We start from the raw sequence: 26553 nt of genomic DNA, 5'->3' as shown, positions 1-26553 counted from the left end.
TGGTGTCAGTGGAAGTGGGTGAGTTGGGTGGGGGGGTGTATGAGCCCCCAAAGCCCCTGGACTTACTCTCAAGACTGTGGGCAGAGACTGTGCTCATAATAGGTAGCTTTTAATCAATGGCCAGTACTACTTAAAAGGGTGCCAGGCATTCTTCTTCCTCTGTGGACATGGATCTAATTGCTGTTATCTTTGAAACCAAACTTAAGCATATTTTGTAGTGAGAGAACAGAATGAACAACAAACTGTTGGGATGTTTCTGTGAGTGGGAATGGAAGGTGGAATGCAGCCAGAAACTGTAGTCTTTTTATGTTATGTTTTGACTTGAACCACTGACAAACTTACGATTACTCATAAATGGGCACTTTGGACTACCAGGCTCAGAATGTTACCATTTGAGAAGAGGATAAACAAGGATTGCTTACAGATTCTTCTAAGACAGATCTGCCTGCTATTTTTACACAGCTTGTCGTTTGTTAATGTTTCATGCCACCCAAATCTTGCTTCACAGGTAAGGCATTCAATGCCGTTTGGAATATACATGGGGAAATCACACAGTTGGATGCTCTCTCACATCAAAGACAAACTGTCTTGGAAAATGGTCACATCAGGAGACAAGAGAACTCATCAGTCATACAATTCCCCATCTTAATTCTGAATAATGCTGTGTCAAATATCCTCTCCTTTTTGGTCAGCAATTAGCAATTCTGATGGGGTTGAAACACCCCCCCCCAATATATATATATATATATATATATATATATATATATATATATATATATATGCAGGTTTTGGTGTCTTCGGGTGTCTTCCCGTGTAAGAGTTGGGGTGTCTAGGCGACGTTTCGACGAGGTCTCACTCGTCATCTTCAGGCTGGTGCTTTCGGCTTCTTGTTACTGGAACAGAGCAGGATCTCAGTGTTTGAGTTCCTATAAATACTGTTGAGGGGTGTGGTGTATAGCCTCCAACGTTCTGGGCAGAGAGGAAGTTCCCAGGTTAGTGTGCCTTTTCTTCTTTTGTTCCTTAATTACTTGAGGGATATCTTGAGTGATTTCTTGAGTGATATTCTGAGTACCACTTAGGTGGGTCATTAGGTGTGGATTAGTTGCTAAAGCTTTCGTGTCTTGACCTCTTGAGCTTGTGAAGAGTTTTTCTGAGAAGATGGCTGTACTGCACTTAGTTGTGCTCTGGCTTGGCTTCGTGTATAGGGGCGAGCTGTGGTTTTGTGCCCTGTGCCAGCCAGATCTGTGTAGGGATTGCAGGGGGGTGCAGCATCCGGAGGTGCCACTATGGTTTGGCTACTGGATGGTGTCTGTAATTTATCTGTGGAGAGGGTCTGGGTTTGGGTCTGGTGTGGTTGATTGGTGATGGCGTTCTGTGTGCCTCTGGTTCTGGTGTCAGTTTTTGTGGGGAGGGCTAATTTCCAGATGTCTGGCAGGCGGGACGTGTCGTCACGCTTGTTCATGTTGTGAGGGTGTTTCTCTATCTCGATGGCTTCCATGATTATTCTCTTGTGGTGATGTTCCATGTTAAAGAGCAATTTGGAATCTGCAAAATTAATTTCGTGTCCTGTTTCTTTCATGTGTTGGAAAAGAGAGGAAGTTTTTTCTTCTTTTTTGACGGCATTCTTGTGTTCTGCGATACGTGCATTTATTCGTCTGTTTGTTTGTCCAATGTACGTGGCTGGGCAGACTTTGCAGGGTATTTCATAGACCCCTTGGTTTTCCAACTGGATTTTATCTTTGGGGTTTCTGAGGATATTGGCTATTTTTTGGTTGGTGCAAAAGGCTGTTTTGATATTGTGTTTATGGAGGATTTTGCTAATTTTATCTGTAGTGCCCTTGATATAAGGAAGGAGGGCCATGCCATTGTTTTCTTCTGTGTCTTGGTTTTTGGGGGGTGTTTCTTTTTGGATTAGCTTCGTAACCCTGTTTTGCTGGTATCCATTGGCGATTAACACATTAGAGAGATTCTGTAACTCAGTTGTCAAGTGGTCTTTGTCAGCCAGGCGTTTGGTTCTGGAGATGAGAGTCTTGGCTACGGAGTTTATTTGTGCAGGGTGGTGGTGTGATTGTGCATGTAAGTAGCGGTTGGTGTGTGTTTTTTTCCGGTAGATAGTGTGTCCTAGTGAGCCATCAGGTTTTTTGTAGATTAGGACGTCAAGGAAGGGAAGTTGGTTGTTGGCTTCTATTTCCATAGTGAATTGTATTTTGGGGTGTAGGCTGTTGAGATGTGTGAGGAAACTATCTAGTTTTTCTTTCCCGTGTGGCCAAATTACAAAGGTGTCGTCAACATATCTGAGCCAAAGTTTGGGTTTGTGTTCTGACTTGTCTAAAGCATTGGTTTCAAAGTGTTCCATGTACAAATTTGCGATGACCGGTGAGAGGGGTGATCCCATAGGTGCTCCTTCTATCTGTTTGTATCTTTGTCCATTGTGGATGAAGTACGTGTTGGTTAGGCAGTGGTTGGTCAGGTCCAGGATGTATTCGGGGGGATTGTATTTGTTTTGAATGGCTGTCAAGGCTTCATTAATGGGCACTTGTGTGAAGAGAGATAGAACATCGAAGCTCACAAGTAGGTCATCGGGATGTAGGTTTTGCTTCTTTATTGTTTCTATGAACTGGAAGGAGTTTGTAACGTGTGAAGCGATGGATTCTGCATAGGGCTGAAGTTGCTTAGCGAGAAATTTAGCGAGATTTTGTAGAGGTGAGCCTATGGAGCTGACTATTGGTCTGAGTGGTGTTCCTTCTTTGTGTATCTTGGGGAGACCGTAGAGTTTGGGGCATCTGGATGATTTTTCTCTGGGGATGATTCTTAGCTGGATTTCTTCACTGATAGGAGAGGCTTTTATTTTGGATTTGGTGGTTTTTTCCAGATAGGTGGTGGGATCTGTTTTTATAGGTTGGTAGGTAGGGTCTTGGAGTAGATTTGATAGTTTTGCTTGGTAGTCCGATGTGTTCATCACAACAGTGGCATTACCTTTGTCTGCTGGGAGAATGATTATGTTGTTGTCTTTCCTCAGGTTGGTGAGTGCTTTCTGTTCTTCTTTGTGTAAATTGCTTCTGGGTGGTTTGCTGGAGCAGAGGATGTTGGTGACTTCAAGTCTGATTTTATTGGCTTCATCTGGGTTGATTTTGGTTAGGCTAGCTTCGACTCCGCATATGATGTTTTCCGTGGGGATGCGTCTCGGGGCGACTGCAAAGTTGAAACCTTTGGAGAGTACTTTGGTTTCAGTTGAGGTGAGGATCCTGTCTGATATGTTATGTACTGTTTGTTTCATGGGTTGTTGTGGAGGGTGGCTGGGCTTCTGGCGTTTCTCTAGTTTGTGGAGTTTGTTGGTGTGTCTGTCTGTTTTATGTGAGGTCTCAGTTTCAGCTCTCCAGACGGCTAGTTGTTTGCATTTGTCCTGCATTCCTGTACCCGTGAAAATCTACGAAAGCAAATATATATATATATATATATATATATATATATATATATATATATATATTTGCTTTCGTAGATTTTCACGGGTACAGGAATGCAGGTTTTGGTGTCTTCGGGTGTCTTCCCGTGTAAGAGTTGGGGTGTCTAGGCGACGTTTCGACGAGGTCTCACTCGTCATCTTCAGGCTGGTGCTTTCGGCTTCTTGTTACTGGAACAGAGCTCGGCTTCTTGTTACTGGAACAGAGCTCTGTTCCAGTAACAAGAAGCCGAAAGCACCAGCCTGAAGATGACGAGTGAGACCTCGTCGAAACGTCGCCTAGACACCCCAACTCTTACACGGGAAGACACCCGAAGACACCAAAACCTGCATATATATATATATATATACCCCACTAGGATGCTCAAATAATCAGCCCGCCTCCAATTTTATACAGAAAGAAACAAGGAAAATAAACAAGAAAAGCAACATGTAAAGATCCACACTACAAATTTCACATTTGTACATGGGAGATATAGGAAGAGCATTCAAGCCTGCCAAATTCAAGGTTTCACAACTCCAGCTTCACTGTTCAGTAAGCCAAAGCAAGCCCCTCCCAGGCCAATCAGAGACTGAACAAAAGGTTCAATTCTGCATTGTCAGGGCATTCCCTGTTCCACCAAGTTCTGATCTAGAAACAATTATGGAAATACAGAACTTCAACATCTTGGGTGGAATCTTCTTGACACAGATTCAAATACTGAATGCAGATGAGTGTTATAGCCATTGTGCACAGAGTAGGACAAGTTGTCATTTTTTTGAAGGAGTGTTAAAGAATGGCCAAGACATAAACGTTTCCCAGACACAGAGTCATTTCAGTTCAACTGTCACACTAAAGTGGTCCAGGAGTAAATATCACGTGCTTTTTCTGCATTTGTAGACCAACTCTAATACACATACACATGTTGCAGGAAGTGATTATGCCAACCTTCCCCAGACTGGTGCTTCCTGGTGTTTTATCTTAACGGCATCGCTGACCTGTCCATGCTGGCTGGGGCTGGTTGGGACTGGGGGAAGCTATAATACACTTGAGGGCACCAACCTGAGGAAGACTGTATTACACTAATGCAATGACTGGCCAGAATTCACACATTGACATTACCAACCCATTTCTACATTATGACACATATTGCATTACTATTATCTGTACTAATCTCCATTTCTTTTGAACTCTGGAATCTGTTAGGGTGTGAAACCTAAGACGCTGGCAAGTTAGCAATGTCATGTGACTTTAAGTAGTCAAGCTCGTTAAGTTGTTAAGTTGCTCAGTATATAAAGAGCGTTTGTTTTCTCTGTGTTTGGGGCGTGAAGCAAAAATGTCCGAAAGCTCCGGAGGTGTTTCTGTTATCTTTCTGCAATAAACCTGTCTTTGGAAAGACAGGCTTCCCTGTGTCCTTATTTCTTTGCTGCTGAGACTCTGAAGCTTGTACTGCAACAAGAATCTCTGCACTGGACTTAATTAATACTCTGCAAAGAGAGCTGTTGCTGGTGGCGCAGCGGAAGTGTTTACTGGAGCAGTACAAACTCTCTTAGGTTATGGACCCCTTCTACATTTCTACAGCTGTATTGTGTGCAGAGAAAGTGAAAGCAGCATTCGGATGAGAGACCGGCTTGGTCGTAAATCCAGCTCTTAAAGGAACTGAGAGGCTGGAGGCGTCTGAAAAGTGAGTAAGACAAATCCCAAGGGGAAAAAGAAGAAAGGGCACACAGAGGGAGTAGCAGCAGACCCCAAGAATGGCAGTGGAAAATTTCCAGGTTCCCTTTACAAAGTTGAACTCTGCTAATTACGTGCAGTGGTCTAAGAGGGCTCAAGTCTGGTTGGAAGCCAAAGAAGTGTGGGCTGACTATGTCCAGAGGCGAAAGCCGTTTGTGGCTGTTGCAGCAGATGCCACAGCAGAGCAACAGGCTGCTGCACATGCTCAGAACAGGGAGCATGATAAAATGGACACTAAAGCTAGATGCATGTTGATGGTATCGATAGATGATTCCCAATTACCTCATGTGGAAAATTTAAGGACTGCATTTGAAATTTGGGAAGCTCTTAGGCGAATTCACCATAGAGCCACGCCCGGAGAGAAGGTGAACATTATACGTGCTTTGTATGAGTTGAAATTGAAGCCAGGGGATAGTGTGGTTGAACACACGTCACAGATGACTGAGTATTTCAACCAACTGTCATCTTTAGGTGTGAATTTTCCTGAAAATATTAAAGTTTATACTCTGCTTAGCAGCCTGCATGCAGGGTTTGAAAACTTAGTACTAACTTTACAAGTTTTGCCAGAGGACCAGCTGAATATGAATTATGTGACTGGTAGATTGTGTGAACAAGAATATCAACATCATCGAAAACGTATTGATAATTCAAATACCCCAAGGGTTGGATGTTCAGATAATTCCCAGCGTGGGGAAACTAGCAGGCAGAGCTGTAAGGAAGCCTCACAAGTGTCTGCTATGGCCAGCAAGTCATGTTTTCGATGTGGCAGCAGGTTTCATTTGATAGCAAAGTGTCCAGAAAAGCAACAGGAATTTCAACAGTCCAAGGCCAGTTTCCGGAGTTACAGGGGAAGACGACGTGAGAACTACAAGAATCAACGATCCAGAGGGGGAGCAGGTGCTGATAAGGGACTATCTGCAATGGCAGCACAACAGAGTCCTAAAAGGAGCCAACAAACCTTGAAGTGGATAATTGACAGTGGAGCAAGTCACAGTTTAGTTCCAGCGACATCTAGGGGCCGCTTGATGAACTGCAAGACATTGCCAGTTGCAAAAACCGTGACTATAGCAGACAATAGTAAACGAGAAATGAACCTTAAAGGCACAATTTATGTTAACTGTTTGCAAACTAACCTTCCTGTTTTTGTTCTTCCAGGAATGAAGAATGGACTTTTGAGTGTGTCATGCCTGGTAAAAAGTGGTTTTAAGGTTGAGTTTGAAAATGATGTGTGCACCATTTCGAAACAGGGGAAGGAGCTAGTTAAAATTCCCTGTGAGGATGGGCTTTTTGTTTTGGTTGAAGAGCAGTTAGCAGCAGGTAGATGTTCAACAGGTGAAGCGCAAGCTAAGTGTGTAAATAAGGCTCCTCATACAGGTTGTGCACATCTACTACACAGAAGGTTAGCTCATATATGCTTTAAGTATGTAAGCAAGATGCCAGATTTAGCTGAGGAGTGTAACATTAAACCCTGTCCAAATTTTCTGGATTGTTGTGCTTGTAAACATGCTAAGGTTAAGACATGTAACTATCCTAGATCTGATAGAGTAAGCAAGAAACCCTTTGAACTTGTGCACACAGACGTGTGTGGCCCTATGCCAGTCAAATCGCTTGGAGGTGTGAGATTTATGCAAATTTTGGTGGATGATTTTTCAAGGGCTAGTTGGGTTTTCTTTCTGAAAGAAAAATCACAAGCAGCTTCCATCCTGATGGATTGGATTGAAGAAGTCGAATGTAAATTTGACACCAGGGTACGTAAAATACAATCAGATCGTGGTGGGGAATATGTGAACCACACGCTGGAGACATGGTTAAAAAGGAAAGGTATAGTTCATAGACTTACCAATCCCTATTCACCACAGGAGAATGCAGTTGCCGAAAGAAAATTTCGAACATTACAGGAAGCCATTGCTGCTTTGCTGTTTGATTCTGGACTTCCACAGCATTTTTGGGCTGAGGCTGCACTGTATGCGAATTATACTTTTAACAGAGTGTACAATAGCACAGTAGGCAACACTCCTTACTTCATGCTATTTGGGAAAAAAACCAAAAATTGATCATCTAAGAGTTTTTGGATGTCGTGCTTATGTGCTGGTGCCTAGGGCACAACGTAGGAAAGGCGATCCTAGGTCTAAAGAAATGTTTTTCTGTGGTTATCAAGCAAACACAAAAGGTTGGAGATTTGTGAATGTAGAAGGCAATCAAACGAAAATCACAATCAGCAGAAGTGCGGAATTTTGTGAACAGGATGGTTGGAATAAAATTCATGGAAATCCTGACATACTATTTGATGTGGTGAACAGTAACAATGAAACTCAGGCCCCAGGACAGGTGTTAGTTCCAGAACAGACTGAGGAATTTAAGTCTGAGGACGAGGGTGAGAAATCGCCTAGTTCACCCAAGTCTGTAAAGTCAGAATCTTCTAGCTCTAAAAGTTCACCTGTACAGCAAGAGAGAAGTGTAAAGTCAGAATCAGAGAGTTCTTCAACTACTAGTGACAAACAGGTGACGACTAGTGATTCTGGGTCAGAGGGGGAAACTGAAGGAACATCGCAGGAACTGTTAAGGCGTTCTAAGCGTACCAACAAAGGTAAACCTCCTGAAAGGTACCAAGCTATTAGTGTTTGGGCTGGTTTGGCAAATTGCGAACCTGAAAGTTTTGAGGAGGTTGAGCAATTACCCCAGGAGGAGGCCAGTAGGTGGCGTGAGGCCATGCAAAAGGAGTTGAATTCTATGAAAGAACTGGGTGTGTTTTCCATCACCAAACTGCCAGAAGGTACCAAGGCAGTAAGTTGTAGGTGGGTGTACAGGATAAAGACAACAGCGATGGGGAAACCAGAGTACAAAGCAAGACTTGTAGCTCGAGGTTTTACGCAAAGAAAGGGGTTACATTATTCCGAAGTCTATGCACCCACTTCAAGGAGTGAAACCCTACGGGCACTATTAGCAGTTGCTGCTCAAAAAGGGTTCAAAGTGAATCAATTTGATGTCTCTACAGCTTATCTTCATTCAGACTTGGCTGAAGAGCTCTATATGGAGCTACCGCCAGGACTGAAAGTTGGTAAATCAAATCAGGTGTGGAAACTACATAAATCTATTTATGGACTCAAGCAATCTGCTCATAATTGGAATGAGTGTTTGAATGACGTTTTGGTAGGCATTGGTTTTAGCAGGAGCAAGGCTGACAATTGCTTATATTTCAGAAATTCAGGAGATGCTCAAGAATCTTTGCTTGTTTATGTAGATGACCTGATTTATACTTCAAAGACACAAGAACAAGTAAAAAAACTAGCCAAAGAGTTAAATAAACACTTCAAAGTTAAGAATCTTGGTGATGTGAAGGTCTATCTTGGTGTTCAGATAGATAGGACCAAAAATGGCAGTTTTCTACTGAATCAAAAAGGCAAGATATTGCAAATGTTGAAAAAGTTTAACATGACGGAGTGTGCAGGTGTTAGAACACCAATGGAAATGGGTTTTGTAAAAGACAATGAGTTCAAGGATAGTGCTGAATTCAAGCGTGCTGAAATCTTTCAGTCAGCACTGGGAAGCTTACTTCATCTTTCACAATGGAGTAGACCAGATATTGCTTACGCTGTTAACTTACTCAGCAGAGAAGCTTCAAAACCTAGTGTAAATGCATGGAAAGGAATTCAAAGAGTGTTAAGATATTTACAATACACCAAAGATTTTTCCCTTGAATTATCTTCGGAAGGACAAGCACAGATTACTTGTTGGGCAGATAGTGATTGGGCAAATTTAAAGGATAGAAAATCAGTGTCTGGCTGTGTAATAAAATTTGGTAACTCTCTGATTGGGTGGAGATCCAAGAAACAGAACCTAATTGCTTTGTCATCAACAGAAGCTGAGTTCTGTGCCTTATCTGAGTTATGTAGAGATCTAGAATTTTACAAATGCTTGGCACAAGAGATGTATGAAAAGGCCATCACTCCAATCACTGTATGGGGTGATAATCAACCGTGTCTTAAGTTAGCACAAAATGGGCAGTTTAAAGGTCGTACAAAACATTTGGATATCCGCTTTCAAAATGTTTGTCAAACGGTAAAAACAGGAATTGTTAAATTAAATTACTGTCCCAGTCATGAAAATCAAGCTGATGGTTTTACAAAACCGCTTGGGTTTCAGCGGCATGAAAACTTTTGTGAAGAAATGGGTCTGAAGTAATTTTGTTTTTTGTATTGCCAGCGAGAGGGGGTGTTAGGGTGTGAAACCTAAGACGCTGGCAAGTTAGCAATGTCATGTGACTTTAAGTAGTCAAGCTCGTTAAGTTGTTAAGTTGCTCAGTATATAAAGAGCGTTTGTTTTCTCTGTGTTTGGGGCGTGAAGCAAAAATGTCCGAAAGCTCCGGAGGTGTTTCTGTTATCTTTCTGCAATAAACCTGTCTTTGGAAAGACAGGCTTCCCTGTGTCCTTATTTCTTTGCTGCTGAGACTCTGAAGCTTGTACTGCAACAAGAATCTCTGCACTGGACTTAATTAATACTCTGCAAAGAGAGCTGTTGCTGGTGGCGCAGCGGAAGTGTTTACTGGACCAGTACAAACTCTCTTAGAATCTGGGGTGAGAAAGGATGATTAGTGGAAGCACCATAGAATGATGAGACTAAGGAATTGTTTATAATTGATTGAGCAATTTCTGAGCGCATAGTTCACAGGATGGCACAAAGCAGTTAACAATAGGAAGTAGTTATGCTTTTCTGTAGACTGCCCTGTAATCCTCGGAATAGAGCAGTCTATACATTTAATAAACAACAACAATCCCCTTGCAGAATCTTGTCCCCCATCAAGCAGTGGATTTCTCCACTGTTTAACACAATATAGAATAACAGAAGTGGGCACTGCAACAAAGTATTTCAATATATCCTCTTTTCTAAGAGGAGTGCTTCCGTTCAGAGTTCCAACCTTTCCAATTCTTTCAAGACAGGTATTCATTCTATTGGCACGCATCACTTGAATTCTCTATAAGAATCAGAATTCCTAATGTGTGCATGTGTATTTGTAGTCTTTTTTACATGTATCATACATACCATAAATGAGAAAAACAATCCCTTAATCAGCACTGGCAAAATGCAGAAGGTTCTTTTTCTTTGGAAATCTTTCTGCTAAAAATCTAGTTTCATTAGGTTAGAAGACCAAAATATTAGAGCAGATGGATTGAAGCATCAAATCCCCACACAACTATGATTATAATTTTCTTGGGTTTTATTTTTTTAAAGTAACTATTTCCTTCCACTTTTGATTAATTTTCTTTCTTGGTTAAACAGGTATCGCATAGTCCTTTGCATGCCTCCTCATCTCTGTGTGACTTGGCAGTGGGATTATTAAAGATTTGGTACAGACCTTAAAACATTGATTTTCAACCACAAAGAAACTGAGTATTAGTAAATGGAGACAATGTATCAACTATAATATGCTTGTATCTAAAGGATGCCAAGCCTGTTCAAATCAATAGCAGATGGTATCCTCATACCTGTTAGATGTAGATTAGCACTATGCCAAAGCCTGTCTTCCAATTTATCAAAAGACCCATTCCCCTGACAAGCACATTCTGTGACCCATCAGAGAAGCAAATGACCAGACAGGACACAAAGGTTTAGAATGAAATCAGACCAAATCCTGATCCACTGCAGCAGGCAGGGTAAGGGTTGACATGACAGTAGGGCCAAGATCAGTTCACCATTCCACGTGCCCCTTGCTGGTAGAATGGGATCTCTTGGGGTTGGACCACATCAAATCTGTTCCTTGGGAGTCACCCAGTTCTGAACCCTGCTGTGGTGCAAGTCAAGCTGGCAAGGTGTCACTGGGCAAGCAGGGTGAGGATTCCAGGCAGGTAAAGACCCCAACTCAAGCATGGGGCATGCTATGACCAATGCTCCCCTCAGGCCTCTTTGATTTTGCAGAAATAGCCGTAAGTTTCACTCAAGGAAAGGTGGGAAAACCCCAACAAGTTGAGAGAAATAATTTTTCTGGCAACGCTTTTCTTCTAGCAAAATGGTGCCGGTACTCACTGTGAAGTTGTTACAGTAAGTAACTTACTGTACACTCCCTGTACTGCGTATCCTTGAGTACTCTCACAAAAAAAGCACTTCTTCCCAGACTTATCAACCAGCAACCCAGATCTCTCAGCTCTAACCTGAGGTGGGTGGGTGCAAAGCTAACAGGGCAAAATGGCCCTGAACTCTTATAAATGTTTGCCATCCTTCCTCCTGTGAGGACCCACAAAAGTCAACACATGGGCAGAAATCCACCTCATTTACTGCTTTGTGGGTCACATACCACCAGGCATATTCACCCTGTGCTGATTGTGCCAGGAATGAGACTTATTTTCCTTTCTCCTTATTGAGTCACTTTAAAATTCATTTAGAATTTATTCAGAATTACGGTGGCTGCAGGGTTGAGCATGCTTTATCATGGTGAGGTGCCTGTGGGTGGTGTATGGTTTTCATACATCTTTCCGTTAAGCATTTATCCAGCTCCTTTAACTTCCTGGGGCCCATTCTGTTCTAATGGGAGGAGGAGATCTCATGATCTCTTCTCCGGAGCTTTAACATATGTGGGAAAGAAGGGAGGCTAGCTACCAAATGTCTGAGATCAGTGTTCTTGCTGTTTTTTTTTTAAAAAGTCCTCCTTTCACCTTTTGAAAAATATTTATGCACCAGTTTGTTTAAAGGAAAGTAACTTCATTTAAAATCAAAAACAATGAACAGTTGTCAAGTGCATAGGAGGCAACACCCACCCATGAGAATTTCAGCATGTTTTTCTTCCCTTTTATGATTTTCTAATTCTTTCTCATTAATTGATGGAGAATGATAAGGATTGGGGATATGTTCAGCACAATACCAATGTAGATTACTGGTGCCTGCTTGCCTTCATTTCCTCCTCTGCTGCATCCTCAAAATATTGCTTGAAGTTTATATATGGACAAGGTGTTTTACATGAATGAACAAGGTGGTTTTGTGTACAATGAACACCTCACGCACATGTAGCCACCATGAAAGCTCTCCTCCCTGTGTTGCATTAAAGCTCTGGAATGCAAAGTTTCAATTCTGGGGCTGTCACTTTTCAGACAGCTTAAATGTAGTAAGTATCAATGATATGGAACTCTTATGGAGCTTTGGGGGGAAATTCAGGATGTTTGATATGCTTTGCCAAACTAAACAAGAGTGCTCCGCAGAAGCGGGGGTTTTTATGGTGGGAGGGAATGAAATGGATGTTTCTGCTACCACCTCCCTGCTGAGTCAGATTCCTTTGCTTGCTGAGTGTGACCTGTTCCAGGAATTGAAAACAGGTTCTGGAACTAAGCCTTGAAAAGCCCTGGCTCAAATCCTGCTCCTCTCCTTTTGCACTGTAAAAGTGACATTCACAAGCAAACAAATAAAAAATCAGTTCATTCTCTCTTTTTTGCCATCCTTGAGTACAGTTCCCTGCTCTCCTTCACCTGGCAAACTGATTTTTTTGGACTTTCCTAACCATGCCAAGGACTAAGTCTAAATTGTTCAGGTTTCTTTCCCCCTATAATTTGTTAGAAAAGTTTCACCCACGCCTGGAAAATACTCAGCAAAATGACTCTCCTAATGAATTGGCTGGAGAATTTCAGGTGGAACCATGGATCCAATTTTAAGATTGTTTAATAATATTTGTTGAAGGAACCAGTGGTCTTTCTAGGCCTCTTTTCTTAGTCCATTGCTTACTCCATAAATCAACAGGACGACCATGTGTTCTACATGGCAGAGGGAAATCCTCTGTTTGGAGGGTTTTTTATTTGAAAGTCTGTCTGGTCCAAGTCTGGGAGAGCAAGAGCCTAGAAGTTGCTCATCAAGACTTAGTATCTTGCATACGGGTCATTTTGTCAGTCTTTTGCACTATGGTGAGAGGCAATTGAATCACAATGAAATTACAGAAATCATTTCAAAGTTTGCATCTATGTGTATCAATTAGCATATACAAATGTTGCCTGCATTTCTTTTCCTTCTTAATGTTGCATATCCTCTTTCTGCATTATGTGCAAATAGCCACCAAACTACTAATGCCTAAACTTTTTGACATATCATCTGAGTTCCTTAAAGCCTTCTCCCAAATAGTATGAAGAATTTGGGGAGGGCAGTTTTTATAAGTCACAAAAACTAAAATAGAACAATAATGTGCTGAGGCAATATATCAGTAAAGTTGAGGTGCTGGAAGAAAGCAGTAAGTAGTGAGTGGCCTTCACTTTCATTCTCATGGCTTGTTTGTGACCTTTCGGAGACTGCACACTGTTGAAAAACAGTGCTGGACAAAATGGACCTTTGATCTCATATTCTTACATTCTTATCTACTCATCAGTGCCTGGAACAAATGCTAGAGGAAAAGGATGAGTAAGATCAAAAAATGAAACAAACTGGAGTCTGGATACAATGGTTAATTATGTGGTAGAGGCCACACATTCCATGCTTACCAACCATGGGGGTGGGAATCCATGGCACCTGAGTCACAAGGGAGTATTTAAACACAGTCAGATTCCAGCATCTGGTAAATTATGTGTGGAACCTCTGGTCTAATTCTTCTTTCTGGTTCTCCACCAGCCAACAGCATTTAAGGCTGGGAGTGGCAACATCAGCACCATGTATTTACACACACCCTTACTGGCTAGGAGGGCCCCACATGAATCACCATCATGTTTAATCTGTAGCTCTGAGGAATGCAGCAGCAAAACAGGGCACTTTCATCTGTCCCACCTGCAATGAAACATGTCTCTCCTGTATCAGTCTCTACAGCTACAGTATCTGTATCTTTTCTGTATCTGTATCTGAAGAAGTGTGCATGCACACGAAAGCTCATACCAAGAACTAACTTAGTTGGTCTTTAAGGTGCTACTGAATTTTTTTTTTTTTTTTTTTGACTATGGCAGACCAACACGGCTACCTATCTGTAACTACAGCTACAGTAGGCACTGTAACTCTTTAATGGTTACATTGGCTCTACTCTTCCATTGGCTCCTAAAACATACAGATGCCAACAAAGCCCTGAGGGATGCATTTTGCCAGGTAGTCTCCATGTGTCTGTTCAGTGTTTACTTTGATGTCAGGGACAGTGTCAGCACACAGCTTTTTCAGGCACCTAAGCATCTAGCAGGGCCCACTGATGCTGACACATAATTTGTGCTCCCTCCAAGTGCCCATTCTCTCAGCCATAGGCTTATCTAATGACAGCACATGGATCTTGGAAGTCAGCCACCATTTAATCATGATGGGACAGAATAAAAGGTAAAGGACAAGGACCCCTGGATGGTTAAGTCCAGTCAAAGGCGACTATGGGGTTGCGGTGCTCATCTTGCTTTCAGGCCAAGGGAGGCAGTGTTTGTCCACAGACAGCTTCCCGGGTCATGTGGCCAGCATGGCTAAACCACTTCTGGTGCAATCAAACACAGTAGTGAAAACCAGAGCTTTTGGAAACGGTGTTTACCTTCCCACCACAGTGGTACTTATTTATCTACTTGCACTGGTGTGCTTTCGAACTGCTAGGTTGGCAGGAGCTGGGACAAAGCAACGGGAGCTCACCTTGTCGCGCAGATTTGAACCGCTGACCTTCTGATCAGCAAGCCCAAGAGGCTCGGTGGTTTAGACCACAGTGCCACCTGCATCTCTTACGGGCCAGAATACGTTGGGTACTGAGATTTTCTTAAAAAACAAACTGGTTTTTACAAAGAGAAATAGCAAAGATGGGTACATTACAGAAGCTAACACCAAAAAGCTAACACAATAGAGCATTTCCAAACTCCCTTCTTGCTATACTCTAACTTCATTTTAAATTGCCACTTTCCCCCTCACTGTTACCCACTTCTCAGTGTATCTCCATTCCTGCTTCATTCAAACCTGTGCCATGGTAAAAACAACCACATTTTTCATCTCTGTATTCCTATCTCTGTTTTCTCAATCCTCTGCTATTGTTTAATACTGCCATTTTCCTCTCAATAACTCTCAATTCCTGTTTTATTCAAACTTTGACTATTGTTAAAATAGCCACACACACACACCCCTTTTAGTGTCTCTGTTTTCCTACTGTACTCAAACTTCTCCCTCTTTCATTCCTCAGCTGCCTCATGTGAGAAGGATAAAGGATGTGAAGTCCTTAAGCCTCTGCCATGGTTTAAACCTGCAGTTTTCATCTCACTTACCTCCACTCCTACTTTATTTAGACTTTGAATCACAAACCCCGCCCCCCCCCAGTGTCCCTACTTCTTGCTTCCATGCCATGGCCTGTGCTGTTGTGCAACCTGCTTTCAGTTTTGCTCCCCGTCCTACCCTGACTTTATGCAAATCCCAGATTGTGGTGTGACACTACAAATCCTCCAATGATGCCTGTGTGATGACATTCTTACATTTTTATTATATAGTAGGGAATCAAATTTATTCATCTGTAAAATGAGAACAGTATTATACCTTTATCTCATGGGGATCCTGAATTACATAAAGTGATATCTGTAACAAGCATTGAAGGTTAAAACATGATTCATTGAGAAGGAATCAGTATGACCCACATCTAGATGCACATTGCAGGAGTTGTAAACACTGAGCATTTTAGGATTGGGACATATTATTTTAATGAATGCAAAAATGTCCATTAGATTAAGCCTACATTTCTTCTTCCAGGAAAGTTTAGTGAAATAAATCTACAATCAATACTCAAATTGTATTCTCTTCCGCCAGAATTCAATAACTGTTCAAATTGGTTTACGAATCTTACTTTCATGGCAATGAATTATACAAGAAAATCCAGTGAGAATGCCTAATTCAAAGCCCAAACCCCCAGCCCCCTTCTCTTTTTTGCCCAGTTTTTGTTTTGAGTCACATTCCTACTTTTCACAACATTTTCCTTGTATACACTCTATATTAGATGGTATGTAATGGATTCGTCGTCTCTTATATAACCCAATAAAAGTGGCAAATTATCTTTGTCCTTTCCTAGAAAGGACTTGTTAAAGGAGTCACGGTTCCTTAGATAAAATTAAACAGCAGGGAACTTGAGTCACTTAGCTATTTCTTCACCTGTAGGCATAATTAGAGTTAATAAAAAAAATTACTCAGGAAGGCTTCTCATGCCTTGAACTTGGCTCCATCTGCTAAATGAGTTTATTAATCTCATAAAAGGAATTTAAGAGGCAGAAAACAATAAAATATATTAATAATCTTCTCTTTTTCATTGCCTTCTTCGTCTGCTTCCACTAGTGTAGAACTGGCTGTGTCCAAGTTTATTAATGTAATGGGAAGACAGGTGGGATCTGAAAGCAAATATTTCAGTGTATCCTCAGACTCTAAGCTGAATGATGGTATTCAGTGATTTGGTTCAGGCTAGCTTGTTCAGACCTCACCAAGGGAGGGAATTTTCAAGAGCAAAGAAACATCCTCCCTCTTTCCCACCCCCACTGAGGTCTTTCCCTGCTGTGTTAAAATGTAGCAAGTGATATGAAAGGCCTCTGCCTGAGACCCTGGAGAGAGACAGTCAATCAGAATAGAAAATGCACAGCTGGATGGTGAAATAGTCTGACCAGGTACAGTTTCCTATGTTTCTGTAATGCCAGAGGGCTGAAATTTGGGGCTATATATGTAGCTATGGAGCTATCAAGGAGGCTGTCTGCAGGGTGAGGGGGTAACATTCTTCTGGCAGCAGCATCACTGCTGCTTACAAGAAAAGGAGAAGGAAAGGTAAGGTTGGGGTCAGGGTGTCGTGTACATATCAGCATAGTCCACCCAAAATTCCCATTGCTGTACCTGCTTTCCCCCAAACCTTCTGGTAACTATTCCAGTCAAGAGCAACAACGCCACTCTCAGGAGGCAAATTCCATTATTCACTTTCTTCTATTAGCCCAAGTACCACATACAGTGGACCCTCTAGTTACGTACCGCTCTGGATATGTAACTTTCGGGTTATGAACACGGAAAACCCAGAAGTGTTTACTTCCAGGTTTCACCGCTTGTGCATGTGCAGATGTGGTCAATCGCGCTGCGCATGTGCGCAGAAGCGGCACCTCTGCCTACAGACTTTCCGGGTTGCAGACAGACCCCTGGAACAAATTTAATTCATATCCGGAGGGTCCACTGTATGTCTAATTTGAGGAATTATACACCATTTATTTTTTGCCCAATAAGCCATTTTATTTACAAAAAGCCTATCAAGCTTATCTCCTTTCACAAAAGCTTGTTCACCTCTAAAGTTTCTTTAATATCTATTTAATATTTTATTTTTTATAACAATTTTGAGAATTGTGAGGGTTTTTTTTCCTGTCCAATGGTTTATTTCTTTTATGCTCTGTTTCCAATTACTTTACTTCCTGAATGATTCCTTTTCTCTCCTATGTAGATTTCTTATTAAGGAACTCACACACATCACTCAGTAAATGCCTTAGAAGCTTTCCGATCTCTTATCCTGCTTCCTCCAGAAATATCATTAATCTGAGAGGAGAAACCCACTTTCAGATCTTTCCCATGCTTCACTATAAACTTGTTATCTGAAAGAAAAAGAACTTGATATCTCCACATTTTGTGAGTGTGGTGTTCTTTTTCCAAAATGCTAGCATTGGGACTGAATGGATTTTGGATTCAGTGGGGAGGGTGCTGATATCCAATTAAATTCTACTCATAGTAGACCTATTGAAATTAAAGGTCTTACATTACTTAAGTCTATTGGTTGGTATCCAACTAAGTAGTCCTGTTAGTACAGTACAAGGATTTCTGTCTGTGCACAGAACACCTCCCTCATTCTCTCCCCAGAGCCTCCCCAAATCTGCTCTGGAGGTTGGGGTAACCCCAAAAGAACTGTTTATGGAGTGTGTGGGTGATGGAGAGGGAAGATAAATTCCATTGCACAGCCAGAAATCCTTGTGCTAACAGAGCTACTTTATAGTCATGAAATTCATTCAGGGTTTTTTATTTTATTTTTTTAAAATAAAATCCCAAACCCTTCTCAAAGGTCGATTTGTTTTGCATACGTTGTTGAGGGTAACTTTCTGAATTCCCAGAAAGCCTTCTAAAATAATAAAATTAAATTCCTTTTAATTTCAGTGTTCATTTTACCCTCTGTTAAATGTGCTTTCCCCTTCATTTTTACCTCTGCAGCACTAGTCAGTAATCTATGGTCTTCCAGATTCTGTTGGGACCATAATTTCCCCACCTCTGCTCTACAGCAACTAAAAAAACTTATATTAATGTTTATGCAAATTATTTACCTGCATGTTGCCTAAGGTGGATCTTTTGTAGAAAAAAAAAATCATGTCTTCTTACACTATCCAGCTATGTTTCTCCCTCTAATCAGGTAATTTAACCCATTCACATAAAAAGCAACCATGTCCGTTAATGCTATTCTTTAATAAAACATGCCCCCTTCCAAAACCCCATATTCCATGTCTAATTAATTATCTGCTACCTTAGTTATCTTTTTATCACTTCCATCTCTCGAGTTAATAGTAAATTACTCTTTGTGATTGGATCTGGGAATAAAAGTTGAGATTAATATCCCTCTCCTAGTATCTCCTCCTCTCTTTGCCCATGAGCTTTCATATCCAGTGGAATCCCTAAAGCAGAGGGCAGAAGGCATACTAATTCTCAGCAAAAGTAGAAGCAAATCGACAAAGTGAATATAATATTCAAATATGTTCTCCTATTGATGCTTTGAAAAAATTAATTTGGGGAAATTGTTTGTCTGGGCAACAAATCTTCTCAAGGAACCAATCAATAGATGAATTTCTGAGAGCAATCCCACCCCACCCCACAACCCAGGGTGTGGTCTCAAGGTACATGTGGACACCACCTTGCTGAAGCAGGTCTAGATCTGGTCAGTGCCTAGTTGAGTGACTGCCCAGGAAGCACATGTCTTCTTCTTCTTCTTTGGTGACCACTCGTAGCCGAGTAAGATTGTCTTCCATAAGCACAGTTTTAACAGTGAGTCTGTAAGCTACTGTGGAGGCCAATTCTGGATCCACACGTCCTTCCACAGTGGGAACATTGGAAGCACACATGTACAGCCATAATAGAAGAAAACTGAAATATAAATGTAAGAAAATGAATAGTTTTCAACATTTTCCCCCTCAATTTGCCTTTAGAGTGTAAAAAGTAGGAAGTGTTCAAATTCATTTCCCTTTATAGACAATTTCAGCTGCCAAGCTGGCATTGCTGAATTGTGTTTCTTCATTAGAAATCTATGCTCCACCCCGAAGGCTACTTTATATGTAACTATTAATTATTATTATTATTATTATTATTATTATTATTATTATTATTAGCACCCTGGGCGTGCAGGCAGGCAGCATTGGAAACACAAGCTACCCCAGCTAGATATGCACCAGTTGCTGGGGCAGTGCTATAAAGCCCGTCTGCCCTAGGGACAGGGCCACCCCTGGTGGGCTGGGGTATTGTTGTGGAATGTTTTGGTTTTTTATTAGTTTGTATACATTAGTATTATTAATTGTTTTAATTATTTTTTATTATGTATTTTGTGACAAATACATACTGCAGAAGGGTGGGAAGGAACCACGGGGCACTCCTGCAGGAACTTCCCAAGGCAGTTAAATATTACAGTAGAGCAGGCCTCCAGGTTCGACCGAGCAGTATCCTATAGCATACTTAGCATATGGTATTATTCAGAACTGTTCATAAATTTCCATTTCATATGTTAACCACATCCATTACAAAAGTATCACCATTGGACGGTTGCTCCCAGAAGCAGCCTCCCATTAGTCTGGTTTGAGGCACATTAACAGACAAGAGGAAGAAAGCTGCATCTCATTCCTCATGCAAGCAAAGAAAGCTCCAAACTGAAAAGTACAGCACCTTCCCCCAGTATTAAATTAGCTCTCAGACATAACAGACTTTCCTCTTGGTGATAAGAAGGCTCTGCTGCCTCATATTTCTTCAGTCCTGGTTCATCCTTCTGAGTCAGAGACTGATATCTACAATAACAAATCCACCTAATCTTTGCCAACTCATTATGTGCCAGCATTAATTTAAGACCACCTATCAGTACAAGGAGTGCCAATAACTGTATCTCCTTATGCTCAGATACACATCCTTCATGAGTTCTTGGCATTTGTAACCACTGGTATGGAGCTGTGCTCATTAAAGATGGTTGTCAATGGGAAAATACTGCTGAACTGTAGCTTGTTTTTCAGGTTTTTCTCTTAACGTCAACCACATTGTCAGGTGTTGGTACGCATAAGGTTCAAATTCAGATTTTTCTCATCTGATACATTTATCTCACAGCTGCCCCTTGAGTCCACAGCTCATTTTTTTATAGGCTCACATAGACTCTCGAGCATTCTGAGCATCCCATTTCTTAGTTGTATTCAACAATTCAAACTGAAACATTCTAGGTTTGGACAGTGGCTTCTCCTATGTCTGCAGTTCTTGCCTGACTTTGTTTTCCTCAGCTGCTGACTGGTGTCTTGACTGACATTTGCTTTTTCTCATTTGGACACATAGATCTCTCATATGAAAATATTTTATATTCAGTTTAGTGCTAAAGAGAATGTTCCTTGTGGAATGGAATGTTCTCTCCCATTCCTTTCCCTGCAGCACCCTAAGTCAGTTCTGGGGCTCCCCTAAGCCCTAAGAGCCAGTGTGGTGTAGTGGTTAAGAGCGGTGGACTCGTAATCTGGTGAACCGGGTTTGCGTCTCCGCTCCTCCACATGCAGCTGCTGGGTGACCTTGGGGTAGTCACACTTCTTTGAAGTCTCTCAGCCCCACTCACCTCACAGAGTGTTTGTTGTGGGGGAGGAAGGGAAAGGAGAATGTTAGCTACTTTGAGACTTCTTCGGGTAGTGATAAAGCGGGAGATCAAATCCAAACTCTTCTTCTTCTTCCCAAAGCAGATTTGGGGGTTATGTGTGGCATGTGCAGGGGAAGGAGACTGGGGGATCCCATTGTGCTAATGCTCATGCTTGTACTAGTGAAAATATTTCATTGAATATCACCCATAATTCTGCCCTTGATGTGCACATATGATCCCATACAGTTTTTATAAACTTGACACTCATTCAGTTGGAATATATAGTTACAGTAATAAGACTACTTGCTATGTGAACACCATTATCATATTTCAATAGGGAAAATATAGTGTTCAATTAGGATCCCAAGATCAGGGCTGGGAAACCTATGCCCCCACTTCCCCCCAAATATTGTTGGATTCCAACTTTATTCAGCTCCGGTTTCCATGGCCAGTGGTCAAAGATAATAGGAGTGGAAGTCCAATGGTAACTGCAGAATCAGTTGCCCTATAGTGCACTTACCCAACAAAATAGATATGATCACTCTGTTTCAATAGGACTAATCCTGACCATATGCACTGAGAACTCCAGTTGAATTCCATGGGGATTATTCCCATGTAAGTGGGGCTAAGATTGCAGTCTTAGTCACACTACAGAACTGCAAAAATTAGCTGTGGGTCCTCAGATGAAAGGCTCTTTTCTTTTCATCACCAAATACATCTCTGTCTCATACGCCTGTGTTTTGAATTTCTTAAAACTTTGCTAGACTTGCCTGAGAGGTAGAAAGAGCCATAACCGTCAAGAGCCATCTGATAATAGCATCTCCTAAGATGAAGTGATTGCATATTGGAATGTCTGCTGTGTGAAGTAAGAAACAAGCATTGTGAAATGGAAGCCCCTCTACAAGTATGTCCTCCTGAAATGAATTCACTGCTTGATTGATAGCCCTGGGACTGAAATGCTCTATCGAACCATAAATAGGTACACCCTTGTTGCCCTTACATGAGCTTCCTCTTACAAGCTAACATAACATGTTTTGATCCTGTTTTTTTAAAAAAATGCAACCCACCCACATTTATAAATAAAAAAACAGTTTTGGATCCATGCTCACAGAGGGTAGGAACAAGGAAACAAGAAAGTCGTGTGAGCCAAGACTTAGCTTTTGTTTCATCTTGGGATGAGGACTAAGGATTTAGCCAAAGGCTTTATAGGTGTAACTAAAATGTAAACAGATGTAGGTCAGCAAACATTTCCACAGGCTACTTCGTTGTGCGATTATTTCATCCTTTAGAAACATATATCTATGATCATATACTTATCCCAGTCTGCATCTGTGTTGAAACAGTTTTACATATAGAATTGGTTTTAAATGTTTGTATTGCCTTTATATACGCCATCATTTTTCATCGCTTTATATATGGAACTGTGTTTTCACATTTTACTCATATCATGATAGCGACTCTTTTATAATTATGTGTTTCATTGTTGTATACTGCCCTGGGACCTTATGGCAAAGGACAGGTAAGAAAACTAATAAAATGTATTCACACAGAGAGATACAAACATATTGCAAGGATACAGACAGATATAGTTTGTTTAAAAAATACAATGTTAGAGATTAAAAAGCTGGGATCCAAAGAACTGTGAGCAGAAAATAGCATCAGTGCTGTTCCTCAGACTCTTGCACAAGAGGTGTGGTGGGAAGCTTAATCTTTCCTCTCTGCAGGAGGGTGTGTGGATACTTGTGTGACTAGCCCCACCCATTGCCAGGCCAAGCCACACCCACACCCAGCTCTGGCCACACCTACTGCCCATCAAAGTCACACCCTCTGGCATGCAGCCCCAAACTATCTACTGCTGCATGTGGCTTGTGGGGGGGGGGGGGCAGATAGGTTGCCCTGTTCTAGTATCACCCTCTTGCAAGCAGAAAATATATTCTGTACAAGGCAGGCCATCACAGATAAAATTAACATTTTCCTTGTCAGAACTGTACAGCTGTTGCAGACAGTTCTGACATTTAGGACTAAAATATCAGCTTTCCCTGACTACCTTTCCCCACTTCCTAGCTTCTCTAGTTTTACTTTCCACATTTCCAGCTCTTTCCTGTCTCCTCCTGCCCCTACATCAGAAGCTAGCTTATGCTGGTGCGTACCAATAACTGCATACTGTAGCACGACCTCCTCCATGGCAGCAGAACCTCTCCTCAGTTGTTGCTTAGCAGTGGCAGACATCAAATTCACACTTAGCACCAGCAGATGGAACTTCAGCAAGCACCACCACATGGGTGGCTGCTACAGAGGAAAACCATACAATACAGTTCATGACTCAGCCAACATTTACTTTGCTGCTTCAAAGCCCTGATTAAAGTGATCTAAACTGGGGTTATGCTGCAAGTTGTAGTCATGGTGAAAGAATCGCACAACTGCTTCATTATCAACACAACTCACTGTCCAATTGCCATGTCAGATTGGCCTTGTGAATATGCCCTTAGTCAAAGCTAACGTGCCTTTCTGTCGGAGCACATGCGGTGCCCTCTCCACTGAACATCTGCAACACATCAATGCGATATTACCGGTGGGAAGCTATCCAACATTGGGTTTGCCTTAGTAGAGCTATAATAGCTGTGAAAAATAGTGGAGCCTCCTGCATTAACTTCAGTGGGAACCATGACTTTAATGAGCGCTTTATGAAAATACGAGGAAACGCAGTGAATCCTGTGAATCTCATCAAAGCAAATCCAGGATATATTGTATTTCTTTAGCTGAGCAATCATGGAAGTTAGCAAGCATTTCAAAAGCTTCGCAACAGGGACCTGACAGAACAGAAATTAGTACCTCACATCATCAAAAGAGACCTTTTTAACCTGTCCTTTCATCTTGTGCCACCATTTCCCCATTTAATTCATCTTATACAAATCTCTAGCTCAGGTGCATATACAAAGCAAAAGACTGGAATGTATGAGAACAGCAGATATCAGCAGCTCCTGTGGTGATGTGGTAATGAAGACTGCAATTTCCATTGCACACCAGAGAGTCTTATTTATGTGGCCTGGTTGCGGACACTTGCACAAAAGCCATTAATGGTCTGTACAGACCAAGTATGTGGTTGTTTCATGCCCACAGCAGATCCAGTTGTGGTGGCAATTAGGCTGCTCTTCCTATAGCCCAATCCAGATGTTTGCATGCAAGGAAGCTTTCGAATATCCCTCATGTAACTCAGATAAAGTTGTGCTTTGGCATTAAAATGCCATCGTATTCCTATGGAAATGATACCATTTCCAAATCCATTTAGCTCCAAATTTGCTTCCAGTCTCCCTGTCTGGAAATGATCTCTTGTGTGCATATTAAAACCAAGTACATAGCAGTCAAAAATATTTCCGCAGATCTTCTTCATGGTGGTTCATGTGTTGTTCTGGAGAGGCGAAGTCTTATTGCGCTGGTGGGGATCCTTTTGCTTGCTTCCAGTAATGCAACCATTTAGTCGAATTTAGTTGAATATAACCCATAGTTTCTTTATGGCTGCAGAAGAGATCAATTTCTGAACCCCCTTCAGAAATTAGCTTCCATGCATTCAACTGTGTCTGCAAGGAAGTGAGGAAAACATTCAAATAAAGTGCTGCCCATACCTTTCAACATCACTGACGCTGCTGACTCCGCTTCAGAACTTTGCACATTCTCTATTTAGGTCTGCATTTACCTAAATAAATATAGATTCCTCCATATGAGTGCAGGGCTCCCAATTACATTCTTGAGCCTATGCATGTTTAGCCAAACATATGCAGATTTTGGTCTTCCATGCAATGTATGAAGTTCTGGCAGTGAAGGCATAAGTCTAGCATGCTCAGTCTCACTCTTCCCTCTATGTGCTCTTTGAAGGCATAGATGCTAATTTCCATGTGGGGCTTAGACGGCATAACTTCACACAGAAACATCTCTGTTCTGATCCAGCCCTATGATTTACCATCTCAAAATAAAACCGTAGGTGAGAACATTAAGGTAGCAATTCATTGCTGTTCAAGCACTAAAGCCAGAAATAATTTTTTACATTGTATTCTATGCACAAGAAAATAAGGAGAGCGGCACAAATTTCCACTGGTATTTTAGTTGAAGTTTTCATGATAGTGAGCAACTAAATGTCACATGAGGCAATATTTGAGACTGTTTCTTTTAATATACTGTTTATTTCAGAGGCAATGCATTTTAATTTTAACTTTTGCTGAAAGACAAAAATCAATCTTAGATTCACTCCATTTGAAGCAGAGGAAAAGCAAGGCATTCTGGGAATATGCATGCTAATGACCCACTAATGTCTGCAGATAGCACTGTGCAATTTTGCTAGATGTTGGAAGTGTTGGGAATGGGGAGGAGGCTGTATTAGTTATATTTGATCCCCTAAAGACCCATGTGTGGGTTAACAACAAAGGAAAATCAAGTGCTGCCAATTTTAAAAATGCGGGGCTAGTACACAGAGAGCCCCAGAAGCAGAGCATTTTGTCCCGCTCTTAGGCAGTTTAATGATATATAGGAGTAGGCTATTAAGCCTTATTTATTTCATTCAGCTGTGTGAAGCAGCTGCCCCTCTTTTACACCCTTTCCAATAAATCAGACCACAGGCTGCAAAAGAAGTTTAAAATGGATTACTTACAGTTTCTAGGTCTCAGACAGGCATTTTCCTTGATGCAGCAGCAGAATGCAGGTTAAATACTTAAGAAGAAATACAGCAAAGCAGCATCAGACAAGTATCTGAGGTTGGGAGCTAAGTTGAGGCACGCCTGCTTCCATTGCTTGCAGCATGAAGGAAGGACGGGAGAATGGAACAGGAAACAGACTTTACTTCCTCCCTCTTAGGAGAAGAGGCTACAGGACCTCACTGAGCCTACTCTAGCAATTTAGAACTCAGTGGTCTTTAACCCCTCCATATACTAACTAGAAAAGATACATTGTTAGATCTGACTGCTAAAATCTCCCACAGAAAGAGAGCATTGTCACAAGCTGGGGACTGCATTTTAGAGAGGAAAACTCACATACAACTGCCACCACTGGAGTTTTTAGAGGCAATCCAGGCACCTCAGTTTGCAGGCTAGAACAAAGTGTAGGCTGGGAAGATATTTGCAGTTTCTGATTAATCACAATAGAGACTACTTTGGCATTTTTTTTAAAAGTAAAGAGAGTAATGCAGAGGGAAAATAAAGTATGATCTACCTAACTTCTCAGTGTACCTGAGCAAGGAGACAGAAGTTCATGTGTGTGTGTGTGTGTGTGTGTGTGTGTGGAATTAAACCAGAGAGAGAAAGGCTGACACATCTGACCAGTAATGGAGGAAGGCTTTCTTCCTCACATAGTCCCTGGAGGATGCTTCCTCCAGCTGAACAAAAGAACTTCACATGATGCATCTTCATGAAAGAGGAAAGGAAGAGGTGAACAACTTCTCTTCATTTATAGAGAAATATTTTCCCGGGAATAGTGTGTGGAGGTATAAGAAATCTACAGAAGAAATAAGATAAGCCTATGAAACCTTTTTGGCTATCATCTGTGGTCACAGGAGAGCAAACCTGAGTGAGCTATGCAGGAGATGAGGGAAAGCACCCTAGGAAAATACAAGTGTATTACAGATTTCAGCCAAAAAATGGGAAA

This window comes from Podarcis liolepis, assembly GCF_965112155.1.
Source record: "Podarcis liolepis genome assembly, chromosome: 4".
In the NCBI taxonomy this organism is placed as follows: domain Eukaryota; kingdom Metazoa; phylum Chordata; class Lepidosauria; order Squamata; family Lacertidae; genus Podarcis; species Podarcis liolepis.
The sequence above is the reverse complement of the archived record's forward strand: the minus strand, read 5'-3'. Positions refer to the sequence as shown.